The 23,249-nt window shown below is 42.5% G+C and overlaps 1 protein-coding gene and 1 pseudogene across 1 annotated transcript in view; one reads left to right on the top strand and one right to left on the bottom strand.

Annotated features, from left to right (window-relative positions):
• The window catches only part of DOCK9 (dedicator of cytokinesis 9), a 352,709-nt gene that overhangs the window by 318,583 nt on the left and 10,877 nt on the right, over nucleotides 1-23,249 (bottom strand). Inside the window, exon 2 of the mRNA XM_049701162.1 lies at nucleotides 6,076-6,149. The gene's annotated coding sequence lies outside the window, so the exon portion shown is untranslated. The remainder of the gene's footprint in view (nucleotides 1-6,075; nucleotides 6,150-23,249) is intronic.
• Nucleotides 3,592-6,821, top strand: LOC101289328 (protein enabled homolog; annotated as a pseudogene).

The following is a 23,249-nucleotide window of genomic DNA, read 5'->3' as shown; positions in this document are numbered from 1 at the left end:
CGTGAGCCATGGCCGCTGAGCCTGTGTGTCTGGAGCCTGTGCTCCGCAATGGGAGAGGCCACAACAGTGAGAGGCCACCGTACTGCAAAACAAAAAAACAAAACAAAACCTGTGCCCCCTGCATTGCTAGTGTAGAGTCTTAGCCACTGGACCGCGAAGGAAATGTTCACTTTTAATGTGTCAGGACTGCAGAGTGCTAAGGACAGAATGTACCCCCTCCCCCAATTTACATGTTGAAATTGAAATCTCCATTGTGATAGTATTAGGAGGTAGGACCTTTGGGAGGTGTTTAGGTCATGAGGGTGGAGCCCTCATGAATGGGATTAGTACCCTTATAAAAGAGGCCCCAGAGAGCAACCTCAGCCTTTCTGCCATGTGAGGACACAGTGAGAAGATAGCCACCTATAAGCCATGAAGTGAGTTCTTACGAGACTCTGGATCTACTGATGTTTTGATCATGGACTCCCCAGCCTCCACAACTGTGAAAAATAATTTGTTGTGGAGTCTTTCAAGATGGCAGAGTAGAAGGACCTTGAGCTTACCTCCTCTCATGAGCACACCAAAATCACAACTAACTGCTGAACAACCATCCGTTAAAAAAGACTGGAACCTACCAAAAAAGATCTTCTACATCTAGAGGAATAAAGAAGAAACCACGGGCTTCCCTGGTGGTGCAGTGAGTAAGAGTCTGCCTGCCAATGTAGGGGACACTGGTTCGTGCCCCGGTCTGGGAAGATCCCACATGCCGCGGAGCGGCTAGGCCCATGAGCCATGACCGCTAAGCCTGCGTGTCCGGAGTCTGTGCTCCGCAACGGGAGAGGCCACAACAGTGAGAGGTCCGCGTACCGCAAAAAAAAGAAGAAACCACAACAAGATGGTAGGAGGGGCACACTCAAGATATAATCATATCGCCTACCACCACCCAACACTTGGCATTACGGGGCACAGAGCATCCATGGCTGGAGGGAACTCCTGAAGGGACTGAAGCAGCAACCATGGCTGGAACTTTGTTTAACTTTCCTCTCTCATTGTGTCTGCTGTCATAATCATTTCTACAGACCCCAACGGAGATGTCATAAACAAAAACAATCAGGACTTTAGAAAAGTATCAATGCCTGCAGCAGCCGTGCGGCTGACAGGGTCTTCATGCTCCAGCTGGGTGTCAGGACTGAGCCTCTGAGGTGGAAGAGGCTAGTTCAGGACATTGGACCATCACAGACCTCCAGCCCCCACGTAATATCAATCGGCGAGAGCTCTCTCAGAGATCTCCAACTCAACACTAAGAACCAGCTCCACTCAATGACCAGCAAGCTCCAGTGCTGGACACCCCATGCCAAACAACTAGCAAGACAGGAACACAACCCCACCCATTAGCAGAGAGGCTGCCTAAAATCATACTAAGTTCACAGAAACCCCAAAACACACCACCAGACGTGGTCCTGCCCATCAGAAAGACAAGATCCAGCCTCATTCACCAGAACATAGGCACCAGTCCCCTCCACCAGGAAGCCTACCCAACCCGCTGAACCAACCTCACCCACTGGGGGCAGACACCAAAAACAATGGGAACTACGAACCTGAAGCCTGCAAAAAGAGGACCCAAAAAACAGTAAGTTAAGCAAAATGAGAAGACAGAGAAATATGCAGCAGATGAAGGAGCAAAGTAAAAACCCACCAGACCAAACAAATGAAGAGGAAATAGGCAGTCTACCTGAAAAAGAATTCAGAGTAATCATAGTAAAGATGATCCAAAATCTTGGAAATAGAATGGAGAAAATACAAGAAATGTTTAACAAGGACCTAGAAGAACTAAAGAGCAAACAAACAATGATGAACAACACAATAAATGAAGTTTAAAATTCTCTAGCAGGAATCAATAGCAGAATAACTGAGACAGAAGAACAGTTAAGTGACCTGGAAGATAAAATAGTGGAAATAACTACCAAGGAGCAGAATAAGGAAAAAAGAAGGAAAAGAATTGAGGACAGTCTCAGAGACTTCTGGGACAACATTAAACACACCAACATTTGAATTACAGGGATCCCAGAAGAAGAAGGGAAAAAGAAAGGGACTGAGAAAATATTTGAAGAGATTATAGTTGAAAACTTCCCTAATATGGGAAAGGAAATAGTCAGTCAAGTCCAGGAAGCACAGAGATTCCCATACAGGATGAATCCAAGGAGAAACACACCAAGACACATATTCATCAAACTTTCAAAAATTAAATACAAAGAAAAAATATTAAAAGCAGCAAGGGAAAAGCAACAAGTAACATACAAGGGAATCCCCATAAGGTTAACAGCTGATCTTTCAGCAGAAACTCTGCAAGCCAGAAGGGAGTGGCAGGACATATTTAAAGTGATGAAAGGGAAAAACCTACAATGAAGATTACTCTACCCAGCAAGGATCTCATTCAGATTCGACAGAGAAATTAAAACCTTTATAGACAAGCAAAAGCTAAGAGAATGCAGCACCTCCAAACCAGCTTTGCAACAATGCTAAAAGAACTTTTCTAGGCAGGAAACACAAAAGAAGGAAAAGACCTACAATAACACACCCAAAACAATTAAGAAAATGGTAATAGGAACATACATATCGATAATTACCTTAAATGTAAATGAATTAAATGCTCCAACCAAAAGACACAGGCTCACTGAATGGATACAAAAACAAGACCTGTATATATGCTGTCTACAAGAGACCCACTTCAGACCTAGGGACACATACAGACTGAAAGGAGGGGATGGAAAAAGATGTTCCATACAAATGGAAATCAAAAGAAAGCAGGAGTAGCAGTTCTCATGTCAGACAAAATAGACTTTAAAATAAAGACTATTACAAGAGACAAAGAAGGACACTACATAATGATCAAGTGATCAATCCAAGAAGAAGATATAACAATTGTAAATATTTATGTACCCAACATAGGAGCACCTCAATACATAAGGCAAATGCTAACAGCCATAAAAGGGGAAACTGACAGTACACAGTAATAGTAGGGGACTTTAACACCCCATTTTCACTAATGGACAGATCATCCAAACAGAAAATAAATAAGGAAACACAAGCTTTAAATGATACATTATATCAGATGGACTTAATAGATATTTATAGTACATTCCATCCAAAAACAACAGAATACACTTTCTTCTCAAGTGATCATGGAACATTCTCCAGGATAGATCATATCTTGGGTCACAAATCAAGCCTTGGTAAATTTAAGAAAACTGAAATCACATCAAGTATCTTTTCCGACCACAGCACTGTGAGACTAGATATAAATTATAAGGAAATAACTGTAAAAAATAAAAACACATGGAGGCTAAACTATACACTACTAAATAACCAAGAGATCACTGAAGAAATCAAGGAGGAAATCAAAAAATACCTAGAAACAAATGACAATGAAAACACAACGACCCAAAACCTATGGGATGCAGCAAAAGCATTTCTAAGAGGGAAGTTTATAGCAATACAATCCTACCACAAGAAACAAGAAACATCTCAAATAAACAACCTAAACTTACACCTAAAGCAATTAGAGAAAGGACAAAAAAAAAACCAAAGTTAGCAGAAGGAAAGAAGTCATAAAGATCAGAGCAGAAATAAATGAAATAGAAACAAAGAAAACAATAGCAAAGATCAATAAAACTAAAAGCTGGTTCTTTGAGAAGATAAACAAAATTGATAAACTATTAGCCAGATTCATCAAGAAAAAAAGGGAAAAGACTCATATCAACAGAATTAGAAATGAAAAAGGAGAGGTAACAACTGACACTTCAGAAATACAAAGGATCATGAGCGATTACTACAAGCAACTATATGCCAATAAAATGGACAACCAGGAAAAAGTGGACAAATTCTTAGAAAAGCACAACCTTCTGAGACTGAACCAGGAAGAAATAGAAAATATAAACAGACCAATCATAAGCACTGAAATTGAAACTGTGATTAAAAATCTTCCAACAAACAAAAGCCCAGGACCAAATGGTTTCACAGGCAAATTCTATCAAACATTTAGAGAAGAGCTAACACCTATCCTTCTCAAACTCTTCCAAAATATAGCAGAGGGAGGAACACTCCCAAACTCATTCTATGAGGCCACCATCACCCTGATACCAAAAGCAAACAAAGATGTCACAAAAAAAGAAAACTACAGGCCAATATCACAGATGAACCTCGATGTAAAAATCCTCAACAAAATACTAGCAAACAGAATCCAACAGCACATTAAAAGGATCATACACCATGATCAAGTGGGGTTATCCCAGGAATGCAAGGATTCTTCAATATATGCAAATCAATCAATGTGATAAACCATATTAACAAATTGAAGGATAAAAACCGTATGATCATCTCAATACATGCAGAAAAATCTTCGACAAAATTCAACACCCATTTATGATAAAAACTCTCCAGAAAGTAGGCATAGAGGGAAGCTACCTCAACATAATAAAGGCCATATATGACAAACCCACAGCCAATGTCATTCTCAATGGTGAAAAACTGAAACCATTTCCACTAAGATCAGGAGCAAGACAGGGTTGTCCACTCTCACCACTATTATTCAACATAGTTTTGGAAGTTTTAGCCACAGCAATCAGAGAAGAAAAAGAAATAAAAGGAATCCAAATCTGAAAAGGAGAAGTAAAACTGTCACTGTTTGCAGTGACATGATACTATACATAGAGAATCCTAAAAATGATGGTTTATGATGATGCTAATAAAAAGTGGGTGCCAGCTGGTGGTTCAACTGGGTTCAGAAGAGTTCATATATATCATCATACAGGCAGCAACACGTTCAGAGTGGTGGGCAGGAAGATTCAGGACCATCAGGTCGTGATAAACGGTGCCGTTCCTAAAGGGTTGAAGTACAATCAAGCTACACAGACCTTCCACCAATGGTGGGACGCTAGACAGGTGTATGGTCTCAACTTTGGCAGCAAAGAAAACGCCAATGTTCGCAAGTGCCATGATGCATGCCTTAGAAGTGTTGAGTTCACAGGAAACAGGGCCAACATTGCCTAGACAAAATTCACAGCTACCTGCCCATGTTCAGAATGGCCCATCACAGGAAGAATTGGAAATTCAAAGAAGGCAACTTCGAGAACAGCAACAACAAAAGGAGCTGGAGTGGGAAAGGCTGGAGAGAGAAAGGATGGAAAGGGAGAGATTGGTGAGGGAGAGGTTAGAAAGGGAAAGGCTGGAGAGGGGGCGACTAGAACAGGAGCAGCTGGAGAGAGAGAGGGAGGGGCTGGAGAGACAGGCCCGGGAAAGGCCAGAACGAGAGCCACAAGAGCAGCTAGAAAGGGAGCAGCTGGAAAGAATATCAAATGCTGCTGCCCCTGCCTCTGTGGAGACTTCTCCAAACTCTTTGCGGGGAGACTCCTCTGCTTCTGAGCCAGGCTTGCAGGCCGCCTCTCAGCCGGCAGAGACTCCAGCCTGACAGGGCACTGTCTTGGGACCACCTGCACCCCCACCCCCTCCTCCACTCCCACCAGGTCCTGCCCAGGCATCAGCCGCGCTCCCTCCTCCCCCAGGCCCCCCTCCCCCTCTCCACTTCCGTCCTGGTCCTTGGGCCTCCGCCTCCTCCACCACCACTTCCTAATCAAGTATCCCCTCCTCCTCCACCACCTGCCCCTCCCCTCCCTGCATCTGGATTTTTCTCGGGATCCACATCTGAAGACAACTGCCCTTTAACTGGACTTGCAGCTGCAATTGCTGGAGCAAAACTTCGTAAAGTGTCATGAATGGAAGATGCCTCTTTCCCAATTCATTGGTGTGAATTCGGCCTTATCTAAAACAGATAAGGAAAGGGACCCCTTCCTTTAAGGGGTAGTGGTTTAATGCAAGAAATGAGTGCCCTGCTGGCCAGGAGGAGAAGAACTGCTGAAAAAGGATCAACAATAGAAACAGAACAAAAAGAGGACAAAAATGAAGATTCAGAGCCTGTAACTTCTAAGGCCTCTTCAACAAGTACCTGAACAATCTGAACAACCTGAACAAGTACCTGAACACCTGAACTAACAAGAAAACCTTGGGAAAGAACAAATACAATGAATGGCAGCAAGTCACCTGTTATTTCCAGACCAAAATCTGCACCTTCTTCGCAGCCCAGGGGAACGGAGTCCAGGCGGAAGCAGGACATTCTAGATGAAATGAGAAAAGAATTAACTAAGCTAAAAGATGAGCTCGTTGATGCAATCAGGCAGGAACTAAGCAAATCAAATACTGCATAGAGAAACAAACTAAGGAGAGATAGGACTTTAATCCGGAGAAGGAAAAAAAAACCCTACAAAGAACAACTGTTAACAACAACCTACATTTTGTGAGCTGTAAGAAGAAAATGGAGACAAACAGTCGGAAGGAGGGAAAAACCAACGTACTTTGAAAGCCTTCAGACGTGACTACTCTGGCGATAAGCTATTTCCCTCCCAGTTTGCTGCTTTTTTCTGACCTTTACAACAGGATGAGAGTCATACAGGAGTTTCTGTATCAGTTATGCAGAAAATACTAAACCTGTCAGGCAAGATCGCCATGCTTTGAAATATTTTCATGTCAAGAGGAAAAATCCCACATTTTCCACAATCCACACTACGATAAAGAGGAGAAAGGCTTGAGAAGTTTTTTTTCAGAGAAGGCTGATGAAGAATTTCGCAAGTTAACGCTATTGTATTGTAAATGTTTCTCTCAGGTTTGTCTTCTTATCATATTCGATATTCCATGAATAACTGAGGTCAGCCCTACGCAGGTTAAGATCATAAGATGTGGAACAAATGGAATTGTATGTGCTTTCACAGGGTGATGTTTATAAGAAAGTGTCCTAAAAATGATTTATCCAGAGTGAGGAATTTTAGAACGATAGGAAATCTCTCGAGTTAGACTTCATGCAATTTTGTAGATTCAAACATAAAATTCGTCCAGAATCTAAAGATGTAGATGCCTTCCTAAATTGTTACAAATGCTTTACCAAATCTGTGACTCCTATATAACACAAACCAGTGGTCAAATGTAAAACAATATATTGTAGATTTACTGTAGGTTTTCAACCTTTTTTAGATTTACGTGTGTGGACATTTTTATAATGTAATTACAGCTACCACAAAATTAGCTTTTTTATTTGTTTTATTTTATTTTATTTTTGGCTGTGCCACACAGCTTGTGGGTTCTTAGTTCCCCAACCAGGGATTGAACCTGCGCCCTTGGCAGTGAAAGTGCAGAGTCCTAACCACTGGACCACCAGGGAAGTCCCAAAATTAGCTTTTTTAATTGCAGACAGTAATGCATGTCAAACTAATATGTAGTGGCCTTTTCAAGGCCTAGTCCCAGGGAAAAGATTTTGCAGAGTATAGGGGAGTGGGAGGAAGGGAAGGAATAATGTTTTACTTAAAGTTAATTTCTGCACTATCTTTTTTTCTCAATTATTTGCATGAATAATAATGAGGAATATTTTGTGGCTTTAATTGGTAAATACATTAACAGAACCAAGTACTTCATCTTTTACATCATGCCTTCAGCTATTTATATTTTAACTTCGGTAAGTTCAATGGTCTGAAACATGATTCTGAGCTTCACGTGAATTATATCTTACTGTGGAACTCAAAACAGCCACATAGCACAGGGACGTCAGCTCCCTGTGCTTTGTGACCACCTAGCGGGGTGGGATAGGGAGGGTGGGAGGGAGACGCAAGAGGGAAGAGATATGGGGATATATGTACATGCACTTTGTTCTACGGCAGAAACTAACACACCATTGTGAAGCAATTAGACTCCAATAAATATCTATTAAAAATGCTAGATCTTAAAAAAGAAACTGGTTTATGCACTAAAGTTTTGTGCCTTGATCTAATATTAACATGATGTCTGTGTAAAATGACAAAAAGAACCAATACTGAATCACATTACATTTCCTGTCATCCTGCATTATCCCAGATTGCTAAATGTGTTCTTTCTAAGAAGTTTGATTGAACTACTGTATACATTTACTGTCCTATGTGACAGTTTTGTCATTGTTAAGAGATTTCAGTAATTAAAATGGGAAACAGAAGCTTAGGTTATTTTCCTTATCAAAACTATGTTCCTTGAAGCGACATTATTATGATGGCTTTCATGCTCTTGTACATTGGATGTCTTAAGCTGAGTGCAGTTTAGGGGATCCTGTCTAATTACAGGAAGGTACCTCTTTCCTTCAACACTGTGATCTGACCTGTGACAAATCTGTACTATATATTATGTAACTGGCTAACAAATCAACTGCAAACCAACTGAATGTTCAAATCTTAGTGCTGGTGCTGAAATCTCTTCAAATAGTCATCATGATCTCAAAGTCTGTTTCAAAATTTGCAAACATCAAGTGTCAATCAAATAAGAAGATGAAACACTAATGAATGTTGAATTCTCATGCTTTAGGTGTACTTCCGTTTTAGATTTTTTGGTTCCCTGCTATTTTTACAGTACTGTTTCATTTAAACTTCCTACATGCTAACTTCGTTTGTGCGATTGAAATAAAATTGCAGTATACACATGTTTAAAAAGAATAATTTGTTGTTTAAGTCACCCAGTCTATGGTATTTTTGTTATAGCAGCCCAAATAGCACCCCAAAACTCTGAGACACAGAGTTTAGCACATAATTATTCCTGATTATTTAATCTGTATCTGTTCTCACCTCAAATTTAGACTTCTTGAAGGCAGGTATTATCTAAAATTTCTGTCCCTCACAGTTCCGATCACTGGATTAGGTACCTAGCAGGTGCTTAATCTGGGGAATGATAGTCAAAATCTTAATAGCTGACTAATTAGAAAGAACACTGGGGACTTCACAGTGGTTAAGAATCTGCTTGCCGGGCTTCCCTGGTGGCGCAGCGGTTAAGAATCCACCTGCTAGTGCAGGGGACACGGTTCGAGCCCTGGTCCGGGAGGATCCCATGTGCCTCGGAGCAACTGAGCCCATGTGCCGCAACTTCTGAGCCTGCGCTCTGGAGCCCGTGAGCCTCAACTACTGAAGCCTGCATGCCTAGAGTCCGTGCTCCACAGAGAAGCCACCGTGATGAGAGGCCCGCGCACTGCAGTGAAGAGTGGTCCCCACTCGCCACAACTAGAGAAAGCCCGCGTGCAGCAACAAAGACCCAACTCAGCCACACACACACACACAAAAATCCACTAAAAAAAAAAAAAGAATCTTCTTGCCAGTGTAGGGGACATGGGTTCGAGCCCTGGTCCGGGAAGATCCCACATGCCGCGGAGCAACTAAGCCCGCGAGCCACAACTACTGAGCCCGCATGCCTAGAGCCCATGTTCTGAAACAAGAGAAGCCACCGCAGTGAGAAGCCTGCACACCACAACGAAGAGTAGCCCCCGCTCGCCACCACAAGAGAAAGCCCGTGCGCGCAATGAAGACCTAATGCAGCCAAAAATAAACAAACAAATAAATAAATAAAAAGATTTTTTTCAAAAAAGAAGAAAAGAAAGAACACCGGCCATAGTGTTTGGTGAGCACCCTCTGTGCCCAGCATTTTAGTTGCTGGATTGTAGGGAAGTCCAGGGGTTCCAGGGATGGGACCAAAGTAGCAGCGGGGAAGCGGGGGCCCAAGGCTGTGGCTGTTTACCACCCAAACCAGAAATATTTATATGTTTATAGCAGGACTGGAGTTAGCAGCCAGCTTCTGGACTCCAGATATCACAGACCAGATAGTTTGATGTGTTGGATGATGCTGGTGGCCCGCCTTGATCCCCTCTCATCCATTTTTACCATTTTTGTCTTTCCCTTTTGGGGGTGCTTTTGATTTCAACAAGCAAAGTGTGCTGCACCTTTACGGAGAACTACCTTCTAGTTACTGGACCCCACTTGCCTGCAGGTGGAGGCCCTTGGCGTGGTCTACAGCCTGTAACGGATGGGGCGCTGGGGCAGGAACCCTAGCTCCCTTGCCTCGGGTGAGCCCACCCCAGGGCATCGCTTACACTTGAGCCGCCCTCAGGGTTGGGACATCACCACCTGTGGAACCTGGCTGAGCAGCCTTACTCTCCTTTTCGCGCTCTGCTCCCCACACCGCTCTCTCTCTCATCGTTTCACCTGTGAGCCCTTGCTTACGAAGCCACTCCCACACCAACCTGACTGTGGGGATTCTGACGGTATTCATTTCCTAGGTCTACTGTAGCAAGTACCCCTGCAGCGAGTACCGAGTGGCTTAAACCAACAGAAATATCTTCTCTCATGGTTCTGGAGGCCACACGTCTGAAATCAAGGTGTCGGGCAGGGTACGCTCCCTCTGAAGGCTCTGGAGAAGAATCTGTTCCATGCCTTTCTCTTGGCTTCGGCTGTTGCTGGCAATCCTTGGCATCTCCTGATTTGTAAACACATCTCTCGTCTCTATCTCTGACTTCACACAGGGTTCTCCCTGTGTCTGTGTATCTTTTCTTCTCCTTCTAAGGACACCAGTCATATTGGATGAGGGACCATAACCTCATGAGTATGGCCTCATTTTAACTTGATTGTATCTGCAAAGGACCTGTTTCCCAATTCGGTCATGTTCACAGGTTGGGAGGGAGGTGTTTGCTGTGGCTGTGAGGGATGGATCTGTTCTAGGCTTCTCTCCTTGGCTTGCAGATGGCGGTCTTCTCCCTGTGTCTTTTCATAGTGTCATCCTTTTGTGCATGTGTGTTTCTGTATCTTAATTTCCCCTTTTTATAAGGACACCAGTCATATTGGATTAGGGCTCATCCTATGACCTCACTTTAATCTGATTACCTCGGTAAAAAGCCTTTCTCCAAATACCATCATATTCTGAGATTAATAGGGGTTACGAGTTCAACATACGAATTTTGAGGGGATATAGTTTAACTCATAAGGGGGGCTTACAACTTCATATCTTTTAGGGGCACAATTCAACCCTTGACACTGACCTAAAACATCTTATTTATTACTTTAAGGTTTTGTGAAGGTCAAGTATCTAAACACACAAAAAATGGTATGTACAGTATATAGAACCCAGTGGCTCTATTTTCCAGTCATCGTTTTTTATTTATTTATTTGTTTGTTTATTTATTTATTTAGGCTGCGTTCGGTCTTCATTGCTGCTTGTGAGATTTCTCTAGTTGCGTTGAGCGGGCGCTACTCTTTGTTGCGGTGCACGGGCTTCTCACTGCGGTGGCTTCTCTTGTTGTGGAGCACGGGCTCTAGGCGCACAGTTTTCAGTCGTTGTGATATGTGGGCTCAGTAGTTGTGGCTCACAGGCTCTTGAGCACAGGCTCAGTAGTTGCAGTGCACAGGCTTAGTTGCTCTGTGGCATGTGGGATCTTCCCAGACCAGGGCTCAAACCTGTGTCCCCTGCATTGGCAGGCGGATTTTTAACCACTGTGCCACCAGGAAAGCCCCAGTCATTGTTCAAATGTATTAAAACACTATATTTTTATCTTTCTGAGTTGTCATAAAATCAGAAACAATATTATAACTTCATTTATAGGACTTAAGTATCTACAACATTTGTGTTTTTACTTCCTGTAGTTAAGGTTAGATTCTTTTTCTGATAAGTATCAGTTTTGAATTGGAAATTATGTACCCTTAAGTGTTATTTGTATGAAACAAATGAGTCATTAATAACACAATAAATAAACTGTACAGTGGTTAAGAATGTGGACTCTCCTGTCAGACGGCTGAGGTTTGCATCAGCTCTATAACTTACTAGCTGTGTGACCTTAGGCCAGATAATTAATCTCTCTGAGCTTTCATCCCCTCAGCTGTAACTGGCGATGAGAACAGTATTGTTATTTTGAAGCACATTGCTCATAGTTAACACTCTCTAAATATTAGCTATTATTTTGCCTGAGGTATTCATTTTTACATAATAAGTCTGAAAATGTAAAGACATAATAGAAGTGAAATTTATAATTATCTCTTTAGGTAAAACCTCACACTTCCAGGAAAGTATTACTAATATATTCCTTTAAAATAACAGAATATAACTAGTCTTTTCTCTTTGTCTTTCTGAATTTAACTATTTATTACCAAGATAAAATTATTCTGTTTTCTTGAGAAAAAAATTTTAATTGTATATAATTTTTTTTTTAAAAAGGCAATTCTCTAATATGGTACAAACTTAAATATCACAAAAAGAAATATAGTGAAAAGTAAGTCTCCTCCCCTTTCCCCCAAATTATCAGGTGACCTTTCCAGGGGCAACCATTGTTACAAGTTTCCTTCCAGAAATAGTCTATGAATATGCAAGGAGTACATTTTCTTACCCATATTTTTAAACGTTGTAGCATATTATGTATGCTCTTCTGCATCTTGCTTTTTACAACTTAATAAGATACCTGGGAAATTTTCTCTTGTCGATACCAAGTAGTTTTGTTTCATTCTTTTTCAGTGTTGCATAGTATTCCACTCTACGGATATACCAAACTTACTTAACCAGCTCCCAGTATATTTGGCTGGCTTCTTTTTGTTACTGCATGCGTATGTGCATCTTTAAGCTCATGTGCAAACATATCTGTAAAATAAACTCCTAGAGTAGAATTGCCAAGTCAAAAATATCTGCATATGAAAATGTGGTGGCACTTTGTAAATTGCTCTCCAAAGAGGATGGACCAATTTGCCTTCCCACCAGTATTAGTCCTCCCATCACCATCAGGACATTACTAAATTTTCTGAATTTTTCCAACCTTACAAGTGTCAACAGCATCTCATGCCACTTTGAATTTCTATTTCTCTCATTAGAGTGCAATTAAGCATCATATCATTTGCTTATGAATGATTTATATTTCCTATTTTTTACAAACTATTTGGATAATTTGCCAATTTTCTATTTAAATATTTATTTTTTCATAATAATCTCTATTAGCTTTTTATATATGAAGGAATCTAAATTTGGTTGTATGTGTAGTATTTTTCCTGTTTAGTCATTCGCCACTGATTTTGTTACGGTATTTTTTTTCCAGGAATTAAAAAAATTGTTTTTGTTAAATCTATCAATAAGGTAGGAGACTATTGCAATTCTGCAGGTAGAAGCGTCAGGTGGCTTGGGATAGAGTAATGCTAGTGGATGTGGTGATAATTGATAATTGTATTTGAGGATACAGGTATTGGGAAGCTAGAGCTTGGCTGACGCATTAAATATGGTGGCAGGGGGTGGGGTGGGGAAGGTGAGGGAAAGAGAGGTTGACGCAGAGGCTTTCGGCCTGAGTAACCAGGTGGACAGTGATATCTCTGACTGAGATGGACAAGATTTTAGGGGAAGCAAGTCTCTAACCTGTTTTGGAAACATGCTTCCACATGCCTGGTTTCATAATGTGATACACATTCAGGTCCTATTCATTCATTGTCTACTGAGGCTCTTCCCATCAATGCTGAGTCAAACTATATATTCAGCATGTCTGAAACAGTCATTACTACATTGCATACACTCATAGGTGGTGACTTAGAGTTCAAGAGAGCTAACATCATACCCCCAATGTCATCGCCTCACCCTGCATCTGTGGTCTCTTCTGGGGACATCAGCACATGCTCTGCAGTCACCAAGGAAACACTGACCTGGCTCTGTGTCTGGGATTGATTTAAAAGAGTTTGACTAGTTTTCCCTGAATTCTCAGGTATTTAACTGGCAGGTTGAGTCAGTTTAACAACTTGGCCCGGTAACCCAAAACCAAAAAAAATCAGACTGGTTTGTACATGTCCGGAGAGAGGGCCATGGTCTGTGAGCTCAGCTGGTGGGGGCAGGGGAAAAGGTTGATTTTTTTCAGAGACTTTATAAACATAAAATTCCACATGGATGATTAATAATTCTGTGCAACATAATGGGTGTTGGCACACAATGGGGAGAAAATCTTACTGAAAGAAAATAAACAGTGTTGTGGAATGATTCCAGTAGGAATTTAAGACAATCTCAAGGAAATCTCTGAGAGTCTGTTTGAATCTGTCTTTTCATGTATCCCTTTGACAGTAAAATCAGTGCCCAGCATTATGGAACACGGTGAAGAACAGCTGCCAGCTAGCACCCCGACTACTTGTACAGCACATCCAGTCACCACGTCCTCAATACCTTCCTAAACAGCTTTCAAATCTATCTTCTTCCTTCTGTAACTTAATGAGTAAAGCTGAGCCAATCACCACCCAAAACAAGATATCAAACTTTCCTAGCCCCTCTGCAGTGTTCTTTAAATTAGGGAAAATAATACCTTCATTGTACAGAGAGTAGACAATTTAGTTACGACGCTTACCTTGCTATTTTGTTGATTCTGAGCACTGAATGTTTTCAGCTCTGATCACCCAGTTGGCTTTCCTAATAATGTCTTAGAGGTTCATCCAGAGGCCAGGAGAACAGAACATATACATGTACTACAAGGGGGCCTCAATACCTTAGCAGGTGGGTTACAAACTAGAGTAACTCTAGATGGAAATGTACATGTTACCTTCCTTGGCCAATTGTATTTTCCTGAGATGGTGGCAACACTAGATTCCCATCCCCTGTGCTCCTCTGCAGTGTGATCTTGTCACTCTCCCATAGAGTTGGGGGTCTCACTGTCCTCTCCTTGAATCTGGATGAGTCTTAGTGACTTTCTTTTCTAACAGAGTGTGGTGGAAAGGGATGTTCTGGACTTCAATGGACAAGTCATAATAAGCCTTGCAGGTTCTGCCTGGGAATCTTGGAGCTGTTGCTCTTCGGATACTCCCTCTATGAACCCAGCTGTCAGGCTGTGAAAAGCACATGGTGAGGCCAGGCTTGGGTGCTGTGGTTGACAGCCCCAGCTGAGCTCTCAGCCAATAGCCAACTTTATCCACATGTCACAAGAGTGAGCCACCTTGGATGTTCAGCCCAATTGAGGCATCAGATGACCGAGACTCCAGCTGACATCTGATTGCCACTTCAAGTGAGACCCCAAGTGAGAACTTCCCAGTTGAGCTCAGTCAGCTCACAGAACTGTGAATGGCTTGTTATGTAGGAAGAGTTACTGAAACATCTGCCACTCTAGGAGAAATAAGGGTCAGGGAAAGTAAAATCAAGGAACCCATACTGAGCATGAGACTCCATGGAAGATACAAGAATATGTATGCAGTTGAGATGGGGAGAAGGGACACTTACATTAAAAGAGTAAGAGATGGTTCAAGGTAGCACATGACTCCTAAATATAGGCGTGTAGGGAACAAAAAGATCAGTGAAGGCTGGGAGTCTTCATGGAGGAGGAGGGACTTGAAGTGAGAATTAACAGATAGGGGAGTGCATGCAAGCAGAGAATAAGAGGGAGGTCTGGGTACAGCACGGATAGAGGTATGGTTCTAGAAATGTGCCTAATGCTTAAAAACTGAATAGATCAACATGACTGGAACACAGCATTTATATACTTATGTAACAGCTGATAAAGCTGGAGATAGACCCAGAATAACAGGTTAAACTGCTTATCAAGAGAAAGGTTAAGGCAAGAGTTTTGAGTGGAAGAGCCATCTATGCTTGGGTGAGAGGTGAGACCATGGAAGTGAAGGTCTCCGAGGAAAAGAGTCTCAAAATAACTTTGTTGGAGTATGGAATCTTTTAAACTGATCATTTATTTTTGGACAAATCCGATTTCTATAAAGCAACTCATGTTGGATAGGGGAAGGAAAAAGAACAACCAAGGAAAGAGAACCACTTAAGATTATCATTGTTGAGGAGCATGACAATAATCTCCAGTGACTCCATCCTAACCGAGGAGAAATTTGGGAGTCAAAAGTCATCTAATTGGCGCTGAGACCACTGATACCAGCTGCTGAGGACAGGGCCATTCTAGCTATTTCAGTTACTCTTGAAGCCAGTTTCAGGAAGCAGCCAGACCCTCCTTAGCCCAACCTCAACCACCAGGGAGGGGAGAAGAGCTGGAGAGTTTAGTCCCCAGTGACCAATGATTTAATCAATCATGCCTACGTAACGACACCTTGATTTAACACACAGCATCCTGGACGGCGCACAACTGATGTACCAGTTGGGTGGCAAACCCTGACCCTACAGGGACAGAAAGTCCTGTGCTCTGGGCCCTTCCAGACCTTGCCCTATGTATCTCTTCATCTAGCTGTTTAATTGTATCCTTTATAATAAAATGCTAATTATAAGTATAGAGCTTTTCTGAGTTCTGTGAGTTGTTCTAGTGGGTTATCAAATGTGAGAGGGGCATTGTGAGAACTCCTGAATTTTCAGCCAAGCTGGACAGGAGAGCGAGTGGCCCCAGGCTGGCATCTGAAGTGGAAGCCGTCTTGTAGAACTGAGCCCTAATTTGTGAGGTCTGCACTAACACTAGGTAGTTAGTCTCAGAATTGAATTGAACTGGAGGACACTCAGTTGGTGATGTGAAACATGAGGGGTCACAGGGAGAGGTGATGCAGACCACAAGGGAGGGTAACCAAGTGGGGCATTTTCATTATGAAGCCCTATGTTTATAAGGCCCTTCCCTTTTGTGGTAAAGGGGAAGGAGTCAAGTTGATGAGGTCAGAACTTCTGTCTCCTACACTTTACCACTTTGGTAAGAGATCTGCCCACACATCCAGTGTGGTCTGGCACTTGGCGCTAAGCCAGGAGGTAATCAAGAAAGGGACAGGAACTGCTTCCTGGATGTCTTCAGAGGAAGAGGGAATGAATGAATGTAGGCAGAGATGAGGTTGAAAAGGAATTAAATCTCCATAATGCATGGATTTGGTGCCACATATGGCCCCCGATTCACCTTTGGATAAGCATACCTTTCCTAGTCTCAGTGTATATGGAGTGGTGGGGCTGACCCCACCACCTGGCTCCTGACCCAAGCCAATGATTGGTTCAGAGGGGGCCCACTACCTAGGCCAGGCCAATCAGAGACAGGAAGCATCATGCCAGGAATTTTGCCAGCGCTACTGGGGAAAAAATAAGCTTTTCTCCACTCTAGGCTTGCTAAGTTATTAAGATGTAAGCCTAAAAATGTGGGTGGGTGTCTTGACTCCAGTTGAGGTGAGCGTAACCTGCCAAAGAGTGAAACCAACACAAAGGAAAGCAGAGTGGGGAGGTGTGTATGTGTGTCTGTGAGAGAGACAGAGACAGAGAGAGTGAGACAAAGAGGCACAGAGACACAGATGACATTATCTCTGGAAGGGCTTGTGTGAGGGTAGTTTGTCTTGGGAAGCAATCCCAAAAGAAGAGTGAGCAACTGGGAAGAGTGAAATCAGAGAGAAGGCAAAAACAATTGGAAGATATTTTATTCAGTTGCTCATTGCTGTGACCAACTGGGACTGGATCCCACTGAGACCTTCCAAGAAGCCATATTGACAACCTCACAATAGTTTAGAAGTGGGACACACTGATCAAGGCTCCAGGCTCCCAGCGGATCAAAGGATGCTCCGTGAGACACTAGCTTCTCCTCTCCACTTTTAGTGGCCAAGATTCTCCAGAAACCAGCCCATGCTGATAAAGAGTTTTGATACACATACAGATTGAATAACCCCTTATCTGCAATCCTGTTTAGACGGGAAAATAAAAAAGTTTTATTTAGGCTTTTGAATAAACTCAGCCAATTCACTTAATCAAAGATGCATAAGACACAGCATATAACAAGAGATTTGTCTGTTTAAGAAAAGAGATGATTTTGAAACATTTAGTGCTTAATTCTACTTATATGAGGTACTTGAATAGTCAAATTCATTGAGACAGAAAGTTGAATGGTGGTTGCCAGGGGCTAGTGAGAGGGAGAAATGGGGAGTTAGTGTTTAATGGGCAGCATTTGGGATGATGGAAATGTTCTGGAGATGGATGATGGTGATGTTTGTACAACAATATGAACTTACTTAATGTCACTGAATTGTATACTTCAAAATAGTTAAAATGGTAAGTTTTATGTTATATATATTTAACCACAAAAAAATATTTACTACAGGGACTTCCCTGGTGGTGCAGTGGTTAAGAATCCGCCTGCCAATGTAGGGGATATGGGTTCAAACCCTCGTCGGGGAAGATCCCACTTGTCGCGGAGCAACTAAACCTGTGCGCCACAAGTACTGAGCCTGCGTCTTGAGCCACAACTACTGAAGCCCGCACGCCTAGAGCGCATGTTCCGCAACGAAGAGTAGCCCCCACTCGCGGCAACTAGAGAAAGCTCGCGCGCAGCAACAAAGACCCAACGCAGCCAAAAATAAAAAAATATATATTAAAAAAAAATTTACTACAGAAACTTAGCTCTAATGAGTGATTCAGGGGGTTATACCACCTCCTTGGCAATGACCAGATAATGAGCTTGATGATTAGGCCAGATTGACTATAAAAAGCAAACGCTTCAAGGAGTATTGCTGTAGTTTTCACTATAAAATATAAATTCATTTTCTGACTTGGAGATAGAACAACTAAGAATGTGATTAAGAGAATGCTCTTAAGGATAAAAGGCCAAAAATTTGGCCTGTGCTCTATGTTAGCAACAGGAAAATGTAGGGCAGGAAAAGAATTCTTCTCACAGAGCAGGAGTGCTCTACAATTTCTTCTTTACCACTTAAAAAATGGTGGGTAATCATGGTCTAATGAGAAAAAATACTGGGTTTTTTGTTGTTGTCATGGGCACAATCTATGAGCAATCCATTCTTTGATTTTATTAATTGTCACCCCTCCCCATGTGTTATCATTCCGATTAATATACAGATAATTTTTTTAAAATAAATTTATTTATTTATTTTTGGCTACGTTGGGTCTTCGTTGCGGCGTGTGGGCTTTCTCCAGTTGTGGCGAGCGGGGGCTACTCTTCATTGTGGTGCGCGGGCTTCTCATTGCGGTGGCTTCTCTTTGTTGCGGAGCACGGGCTCTAGGCTCACGGGCTTCAATAGTTGTGGCACGCGGGCTCAGTAGTTAGTTGTGGCTCACGGGCTCTAGAGCGCAGGCTCAGTAGTCGTGATGCACAGGCTTAGTTGCTCCGTGGCATGTGGGATCTTCCCGGACCAGGGCTCGAACCCAAATCCCCTGCATTGGGAGGTAGATTCTTAACCAGGGCTCCACCAGGGAAGTCCCCTATATGGATTCTTTTAATTACCAGTGTACTTTAAAGCCTTTTTAAATGGAAGAATATGAAATTCCTAAACATGAATCTACCTAAATGGGAAAGTTTGTATTTTATTTCCTTTGATACTTTACTTAATTTTGGAGGCTATACACTACAAATTAGTGAATTGTTAAAAGTTATACATAAAATAGCCAAATATAAAATAATTATAAAATAGCCAAGCAAACAAAGTAAGTGTAACTATTATTTATATAGAAACGTCTACATGACAAATTATATAATGCATGAGAGGTTCTTAAGAGAGGGTCTAGCACATAGGAAGTGCTTAATAAAAGTTCGTTTTTACTGACAATATTGATGCCTTTAATTTGCTTCATTTTAAGTCCATGAAATACGTAATAAAGACTTAGTGCACTTTTACTAGATAAAAGTCCTCTTGCTAGGCTGTATGGGGGAACAGAAAATTGAAGGAAATATATATACCACAGAGAGGAACATCAGTTCTCCTAGGGATGGGGAGAAAGCAATTATATAAAAAAATAAATGACACGACAGAGAGTTACCCAAATGTTATGGAGATTCAGATAAATCAGGGGAAATTTCACAGAGGAAGAGGCATTTATCGTGGCTCTTGAAGGATGGATGGGATTTCAAGTGGTAAATATGAGAGAGGGAGATGGAGGGGGTGGGGAGAGCACAGATGCAGACAGAGGAGTGAGGGCAGGACCGGATTATCAGGTTTATCTGGAACACAGGACGGCAGCAGGAGAGTTGCTGGAGATCAGCCTGGAAAGGCTGGCTGGGGCCAGAGCATGGAGATCTCAGCTTCTGAGAGGAGGGGAACCCTTAAAGTTGTTTGTACCTGAAAGAACATGACTAGAGGGGGACTTCCCTGGTGGCTAGTGGTTAGGATTCTGGGCCTTCACTGCCGTGGCCCGGGTTCAGTCCCTGGTCTGGGAACTGAGTTCCTACAGGCTTCGCGGATGCACAGCCAAAAACATGACTAGAGAAAGTTTTAGGAATCGTGATCTAGAGGCATTCTGCTTCTGCTCTATTGAAATAAAGAGGAAAATTCCTTTCATATAGGAAAATGGTTAGTTTCCGTTTCACAGATGTGGTCGCTGGCTCACCTTAGGCCAGAACCAACCCTTGGTTTTCAGACTTGAGGTCCGGTGTTTGTTCCGTTTCGGTGGTACTTTATAAGAGCTCGTCACTGTCACTGTATCTGTATGGACCTGCAGACAAGGTGTCACCAGTGGCTGTTGGGTGTTCCTGATGGAGTCTGAGAAATGGTTAGTAGAATCTGCATCACTCTGATGCTCTCCGAAGGCCCTGGCTGCCATCTTCCCAGGCCCTCCCCTCCCCCAGTCGTGCAACACACCTCAGTGTTCTGGATGGACCGAGAAAAAAGCTGGAGAAATCGCCAGCCAAGATGGTCCGTCTTGGTATGAGCTGTGCCAGTTTAGGGGAGGAGGGATGCAGGTAAATCAAAACTATTCCTCTTAACATCTTCAGTGTGTCCAATCCCCATTTTTTTTTTGCTTCACTGACATGCTGGAGCTCCTCTGCTGGACTCCTGGACTTCCAAAAAGACATTCTTGTCCACGGGCAACTGTCAGAATTGGTGTTCTTTAGGGGGAAGATGGTAGAAAACACCTATTCTTCCATTTGCTGACATCATCCCACAGGATCCCTTTTAAAGAATGAGAATTCCCCTGGGAAGATCTATTTACCTTTGTTTATTCACACCTTGCAGAAAATTATCTTATTTATACTTTGACTGTGTAAAATCTAAGCAACTGAGGGCATCTTCTTTAGAATCGAATTGATGGATGTCAATGATTGACATCATTCACATGTTGAATAAATTCAATCCTTTGAATATTGGCTTAAACCAGGGTGACTATGAAGAAATGACCTTCTTACTGTCTCTGAAGGGAATTCTAAGCGTGGCAGTCCAAAGAACATTTTTGAAAACAGACAGCACTACTTGAGTAAGATTTATGACCTGCTTTGAAGGTCAGTCTGTTGGCTTTTCTCAAATTTAACAAATTTGTTTTCAAAACTGAATTTTATTCTTTCTTGTAACAGAGGCTGTTAGAGCTCACCAATATCAAGTTGGCCATACAGCCAGACGGTACTTCCCGGGTCCCGTCGTCTAGGGGTGGTCATGTAACTAGTCTTGGCCAATGGAATGTGGCATTCCAAGTGATGTGTGGCATTTCCAGATGTGGTCCCTAATCCCTCCTTGGATTCTCTGTGTGTCCCTCTTGCCTTGTCTGTTGGCTGGATGCAGAGAATCTTCTGAGACTCCTGGGCTCTAGAGGATAGAAGGGCCACCAGATGAATGAGGCCTGAATCCCTGAATGATTACATGGAGCAGAGCCTGCTCCCCACCAGCACATTAGACTGTGACTTTTTTGGTTAAGCCAGTTGGATTGGGCTATTTTATGTTATGGCTGCTAAGACTTTAGAGGTGACACCTATCCCATGTCTGAACCCCAAATCGCTAGAGCATTGGACACAGCTGTTGCTTTTGGATTTACTTAACATTAGTGTTGTGCTCTCTGGGGCCCCAGGCCAACCACTCCTCTTGATTTAGTTTCTGATTCACTGTCAATCAGCGTCAATCAGTCCGACTACCTTTGCAGGAGATTTCTCGAGGACAGCTAGCTGTGTTGCTGATGAGAAGCTTAGACTGTCCGGGGTTCCCTGCCATACAGTTTGTCTTCAACAGTTCTGTCAACAGGCTTTAGAACTTCACCACCCCCTGCAAAGTCCCAGAATCTTTCCCACATTTTCTTGAATGTGTGCTTTGAGATTGCGAACGGTTAGCACCCAGTAAAGCCTGACCCACGGTGCCAGAACTTTCGATAACATAACCAGCCCACTGAGTTCCCAGAAAATGAGAAATCTATTTTAACATCAGCCTCAAGTTCGCTTTTCGTGTCGTCAGGGAGAGAGACGCACACATTCATTCTATTTGGCTTGTAGAATGAGTCAGAGTGCAAACCAGTAATTTGACACAAGTGACCAAATTCTCATGTACTGGGCTCCAAACTCCTCAATAGACATAGTAAATGAATGAATTTCTCTGGCTGCTCAGACTTGCCAAATGTATATTTTTATGGAGTTAGCTACGTAGATTTATGGGCTTAGGAATAACTAAGGTGGACAGAGGTCTGGATATTGTCTGCACATCTCCTGGAGGGGCTCTGAAGCAAGGACTGTGTCTGCTAGAGCAGCGGCCCCCAACCTTTTTGCCACCAGGGACCGGTTTCGTGGAAGACAAGTTTTCCATGGACTGTGGGTCTGGGGGTGATGGTTCAGGCGGTGATGCGAGCGGACGGGGGGCGATGGGGAGCGGCAGATGAAGCTCTGCTGGCTCGCCTGCCGCCCACCTCCTGCTGTGCAGCCCGCTTCCTAACAGGCCACAGACCGGTGCTTGTTCGCTGCCTGGGGGCTGGGGACCCCTGCGCTAGATAACCCCGAGTGTAAGTGTGGGCTGGGATTCTGGGAGCTAGCGGCTGACAGCTGTGGTGAACAAAAATGTTTCATAATATTTTACTTCCAACAAAAGTGTTAAAGTGTTAAAAGTATAAAAGTAAGAGTAGCCCATGGGCATGTATTTTGGGTGAAAAGAAATGACTCAGAACCACTAGTCTAAATAGCCCTATTTTGAGATTCTGCATTCAAACATTTTTGTACATGCATTAATTTGAAGCACTTGTCCCTTTTTCAGAGCCACATTCCTTTTATGTGAGACATCAAATAACAGTTGACATGGTCAGCCAAGAGATGTTATTGTTCAATTTCCTCAAGTGACAGCCCCACACCTAATAATGCATGCAACTGGGAATAAAATTAAGTGTTCTGAGTAAAAAAATGTTAAGAGACCTCCAAAGGAAGAGATGTTATTGCTCGGATATTCACAAATGTAGGCAAAACCATGTCCCTGAGGATTAAATCAATGCTAGGAGGAACATAATTGCATAGAAAAATGCTCCATAAGCTATGAAGCATGATATTAAGTAAAGCTGATCATTGCTGCTTCTTTTTTTTTAGAGATTTTTTTGATGTGGACCATTTTAAAGTCTTTACTGAATTTGTTACAATATTGTTTCTGTTTTATGTTTTGGTTTTATGGCCATGAGGCATGTAGGATCTTAACTCCCCGACCAGGGATCGAACCCGCACCCCCTGCATTGGAAGGCAAAGTCTCAACCACTGGACTGCCAGGGAAGTCCCTGATCAGCTTCTTTTACTACAAATGTTTATCGTG

This window comes from Orcinus orca, chromosome 18 (assembly GCF_937001465.1).
Source record: "Orcinus orca chromosome 18, mOrcOrc1.1, whole genome shotgun sequence".
Taxonomy (NCBI): domain Eukaryota; kingdom Metazoa; phylum Chordata; class Mammalia; order Artiodactyla; family Delphinidae; genus Orcinus; species Orcinus orca.
This window is presented reverse-complemented; position numbering and strand designations above follow the sequence as displayed.